The sequence below is a fragment of the Vombatus ursinus genome, unplaced genomic scaffold (assembly GCF_900497805.2).
Source record: "Vombatus ursinus unplaced genomic scaffold, bare-nosed wombat genome assembly UNPS02014791.1, whole genome shotgun sequence".
NCBI classification, from domain to species: domain Eukaryota; kingdom Metazoa; phylum Chordata; class Mammalia; order Diprotodontia; family Vombatidae; genus Vombatus; species Vombatus ursinus.
Window position 1 is genome coordinate 18,598,033 of NW_020954569.1, and position 5,553 is coordinate 18,603,585.

Consider the following 5,553-nt stretch of genomic DNA (forward strand, 5'->3'; position numbering starts at 1 on the left):
TCTCAGCTTAAGATAACTTAGAATGACTTCAGGAAAGGTCTGTCTCACTTGGGTAAAAGGGGAGCACAGCCCAGTACAGATTATGTCAGGGCAAGCCAGTGAGAGGCTCTTAGCCACAGCACAGATCAGCAACCAAGGCCCATAGGTCCTTGTTGAGCAGGCTAGTGGCACAGCGGGCCAATTGTCAGGCTTTCAGTTCCAGTGCAGAAGGCAAATTTCCAGCCCCAGAGCTCCAGCACAACAGACATGACTAAGTCTGGCCACCCCAGGATAGTGGGCAAGCCACAAGCACCTGAGGTCCCTGTATGTAAACCCAGTTACCAAACCCCTGGTCCCCAGCACAAGCAGCTTAGGACAGTGCCACCTGTGCCCCAGGAGCAGAGCTCTACTTTAAAAAATGAGCAAAAACCCAAAAAGAGTCCTGACCATAGAAAGCTACAATGGAAACAGGGAAGATCAAAACACAAACTCAGAAGAGGACCACCATGTCAACATGCCTAGATGTGAAGCCTCAAAAGGGAATATGAATTGGTCTCAAGTCTCAAAAGTCCCCTTGGAAGAACTCAAAAATAATATTACATGTAAAATACCTCAACGGAAAAACAAATGACCTGGAAAATAGATCTAGGAGAGATGTTTTAAGAATTATTGGATTGCCTGAAAGCCATGATAAAAATTAAAAAAAGGAAAAAAGAGCCTGGAAAGTGTCTTTCAAAAAATTATCAGGGAAAACAGCCCTTATATCCTAGAACCAGAGGTTAAAATAGTCATTGAAAGATCCCACTACTTCACACCTATCAGATTGGGTAATATGATGAAAAAAAAAAAGGAAAATGATGGGTGTTGGAGAAGATGTGGGAAAATTGGAACACTAATGCATTGTTGGTGGAGTTGTGAACTGATCTAACCATTCTGGAGAGCAATTTGGAACTATGCCCAAAGGGCTATAAAGTAGTGAATACCTATCATCTAATAATACAACTACTAAATCTGTATCCCAAAGAAATCGTAAAATGGTAAAAGACCAACATGTACAAAAATATTTTTAGTAGCACTTTCAGTGGTGGCAAAGAATTGGAAATTGAGGGGATGCCCATCAATTGGGGAATGGCTGAACAAGTTGTAGTATATAAATACAGTGGAATACTATTATGCTATAAGAAATGATGAACAGGCAGACTTCAGAAAAAATGCAAAGACTTGAATTAACTGATACTGAGTGAAGTGAGCCAACCCAGGAAAACACTGTACAGAGTAACAGCAACATTGTGTGATGATCAACATTGATAGACACAGCTCTTCTCAGCAACACAATGTCCCAAGACAATTCCAAAAGATTTCTGATGGAAAATGCTAACCACATGCAGAGAAAGAACTGTGGAGTTGGAATGCAGATTCAAGCATACTATTTTCCCTTTTTTTTTTGTTTTGTTTTTTTGTTCCTTCTTTCTCATGGTTTTCTTCTTTTTTTTTTCAGATTCTTCTTTCACAACATGACTAATGTGGAAATGTTTAACATGATTGCACATGTATAACCTATATCAGATTGATTGTTTTCTTGGGGAGTAGGGAGGGAAGGAAAAGAAGGAGAAAAATTTGGAACTCAAAATTTTACAAAAATGAATATTGAAAACTATCTTTATGTGTAATCAGGAAAAATAGTATAAAATTAAAAAAAATTAAAATAAATTAAAATGTGAAAGACTTGAGTGATTGTGGATCAGAATTTATCCCATCTTTTCTGAACAAAGTTAATTTTTTTCTTAAAAATTGTCCTGAAATCTAAAACTAAATGTGAAATATATGTGATTAAGATGGAACTAGAATATAATTGGGAGGAATTAGAAATATTTTGAGATATATCTGTGTTCCACTTGGTTAACAGAATCAATTTTTTTCATGGCTTTTTCTTTTTTCACTGATGATTTGGGCAGAGCATCTTTTTAATCTTTTGTTGTCATTGACAGCATTTTTACAACAGATTACTACTAGATTTTTTTTAATGAAAAACCATGGTAAAGAAGAAATTGAAAAGAGCCCTGAAGTTAAGCCCCATAATTCCTGGGTTTTTTCTCCCATGGAGTGTAAAGAAAGAAATTTCTTGAAAAACATAAAATAAAATAAAATTCAACATAGATTTTCCCCCAGAGAAACAAAAGGAAAAAGCTCTTTGCGTGGTTATTACATATTCACAGCACAGTACAAATCATGGGAAGTGACACAGAGCTAAAACAAGTAGTCTGATTAAGCAATTAAGGTGGAAATCATAACACTTGAATGTTCCAGCCATGAAGAAACTGCCACAAAATTTATTATGATCTTATTTCTGCAAAATAAACAACTGAGTGTTTTTTTCTTAGTGACCAAAGTTATAATGTCTTTAGTTTTAATCTTAATTTTGTTCTTAGACTATATACTTAAATACATACATGAATGCTATATTTCTCAAACATACATGCAAATGCACACATATGAACAAATACAAAAAAATCTACTCAATGTCAACTGAAAAATTCTATTATTTCATTTTTTCCAAGTTATTGAATGTTTGGATCACATAAAAAAAGATCAGATAATAAACTGTTTATTTTTTCTCATTTTAAACCTGATATTTTCCTTCACTTTCCTCCTTTATCTTTTCCCCAATAGGGTATAACAGTAATAAAAATAATAATTTACTTAGATTACATTACGGTTTATACATAATAATCATCATTATTACTATCATTTTGGTCTGACTTGGACAGATACATAGGTTGGAAGTGTTTTAATGAATCTGGCTATACCTATACTGACCTAGTTTATAAACAAAATAAACAAATGAACCCTGTTTCACATCAAGTAACACGTCAGTTGGACTGGAAATATTCTCTTGAATTTTTCCTTGTCTAACTTCGTACATTAGGCAGAAAGGTGTTGTCCATTGGCTTCCATTTTTATTTTCCCAGAATGTGAAATTGAGTGTTATGTGGATATTATATGAGCAATCTGTCCCCCTTCAAAATTCAATAATTTAAGTCAATTCACCAGATGTTGGTTAACTCTGTTCCAAATATGCAAGACACACTACTAGGTTTTTGACACATAGAGACATGATACAGAATGAGTTTTCAAGGTGCTTCCTTTCAAATAGGGAGAATGACATAAACAAATAACTATAAATAAAGAGAAAGTTAGGTAAGTAGAAAGATCCAGAGAATGTGCTTCACAAATGAAATGGAATTTGGATTTTGCATTGAAGGGAAGAATATATGTAGGTAGAGATGAGGGGATGAAAAAGGATAGAAAAAGATAGTAAGGTATAATCTTTATGATTTGTGGTAAGATTATGGAGATCATTGAAGAGTATATACTTCATCTATATGCAATTTGGAGGCAATGAAGATTTTTTTTAGTAGAAGGGAATGATGATCAGAGTGCTGCATTAAAAATAAAAATTAGGCAGTCACAACATGAAAGATCAAGTAGAAGAGGACAGATGGGAAAATGGGAAAAGCAGGAAACAAAATAAAAGGCAAAAAAATGAGTTTGAACTAGTACTGTTGCAATAGAAGTGGAGGAGAAAGACAAGCTTGAGAGATATAAGTAGAATCAAAAGTATTGAAACTAAGCCCCTTAGGAATACCTGGGTAAATAATGATATGATTAAGAGTAACTGTTATAGGTAGGAGGTGAAAGGGAGGTCTTGTTCTGGGAGCCAATATGGCGGAGTAAGAAGTAAGTCACTCTCACCATCCCTTATTAACCTCTGAAAGCCCAGAAAATATTGCCCCAGGAAAAACAACTGAACCAGCAGAAATATGGGGTACAGCAGTCCTGTAGCCCAGGAAGCTTTAAAGATTAACAAGGGAAGGCCTTTCTTGCCCTAGGGGAGCGGGAACAGTACAGAACTTGAGACATTCCAACAAGCTAGTGGAAAGCCTAACCTCAGCATACCAGGAGAATATCCTTAACCTCAGGTAATGGAGCAGGCAGGCACCACACCAGGACCCCTGAGTGTCTCAGTATGGGCAGGGAAATGAGTGGAAACCAGCTCAGAAAACCACGTGCCATGGCGTTCTACAGCAGCCAAGTCTCCTAGTGCCTTAGCAAAACTCTGGGAAGCACAACTCCAAGAGGGAAAGTCCCAGACAGAGAAAAATCTTGCAGCAGTGAAACATCCATCTATAAGGAGCCAAAGAAAGTGAAAGGAAAGGCCTGGGTGAGCAGGCAAACTCCAGGGGCCAGACTACCCACCCCTACCTTTAGAGCTTCAGCGTTGCTGATTCCAGCCCAACACCAGGTAAGCTACCAGAACCCTGCAGCCGCCAACAGTTCAGGCTCCAGCACACAAAGCCAGTGACCAGGCCCTGGGCTCTCAGCACAAGAAGCTTGGGTTAATGCTCCCTGCTCCCCAGCAGGAGAGCTCAATTTTTTTTAAGGCCAAGAAATAAGCAAACACCATGAGCAAAAAGAAATGTACCCTAGATCCTTATGAGGACAGTGAAGATCAAGGCAGAAATTCTGAAGAGGACAACATTGTCAACAAACCCATATCAGAAATCTCAAAAGGGAATACGAACTGGTCTGAAGCCCAAAATGCCTTCTTAGAAGAGCTCAAGAAGGATTTTAAAAGTCAAACAAGAGAAGTAGAAGAAAAATTGGGAAAATAAATGAGAAGTATGCAAGAGAGAGTCAATATGCTTGGAAAAGTAAGGACAAAAATTAACTGTAGAAAACAAGTCCTTTAAAAATACAATTGGCTTTTTCCTTTTGCAGGTTGGCAGACAGTGAGGAAACAGCACCATGAAGACCTTGGCACCCTGAGAGAATATAAGGTATTTGGATGTTACCTGCCTATTCCCAAGAGTTCAGTGCCTCCTCTTTATCAGATGCAGATCTTTGCTCCTAATCACATTGTAGCAAAGTCCCAATTCTGGTACTTCATTTCCCATATGAAAAAGATAAAGAAGTCTTCTGGAGAAAATATATACTGTGGACATGTCTTTGAAAAGTCCCCTTTTAGGGTGAAAAACTTTGGCATCTGGCTGCACTATGATTCTAGGAGTGGAACCCACAAATGTAGAAGGAGTATAGGGAACCGACCACTGCTGGTACCATCACTCAGTGTTACCAAGATATGGGAGCCTGTCACCGTGCCCAGACCCACTCCATCCAGATCATTAAAGTGGAAGAAATTCCTGCCAGAAAGTGCCGCTGGCCTGCAGTCAAGCAGTTTTATGACTCCAAAATCAAGTTCCCTCTGCCCAACAGAGTTCTGCATCACCAGCACAAACAGTGTTTTACTACCAAGAGGTCTAACTTGTTCTTCTAAGTGCAGAGACAAGGAGGCACCTGTTTTATTTGATCTGTTTAAATAAATTCCTCAATTGGAAAAAAAAATACAATTGGCCAAATGGAAAAAAAAGTACACTGAAGAAAACATATCCCTAAAAAATACAATTGTCCAACTGGAAAAAAAAATACACTGAAGAAAACAACTCATGAAAAGCAGAATTGGCCAAACAGAAAAGGAGGCACTCATTGAAAAGAAAAACTCCTTAAAATGTAAAA

At 37.5% G+C, this 5,553-nt stretch overlaps 1 pseudogene; it reads left to right on the top strand.

Annotated features, from left to right (window-relative positions):
- The first annotated feature begins 246 nt into the window (after positions 1–246).
- On the top strand, positions 247–5,314 carry LOC114048114 (annotated as a pseudogene).
- The last annotated feature ends 239 nt before the right edge of the window (positions 5,315–5,553 follow it).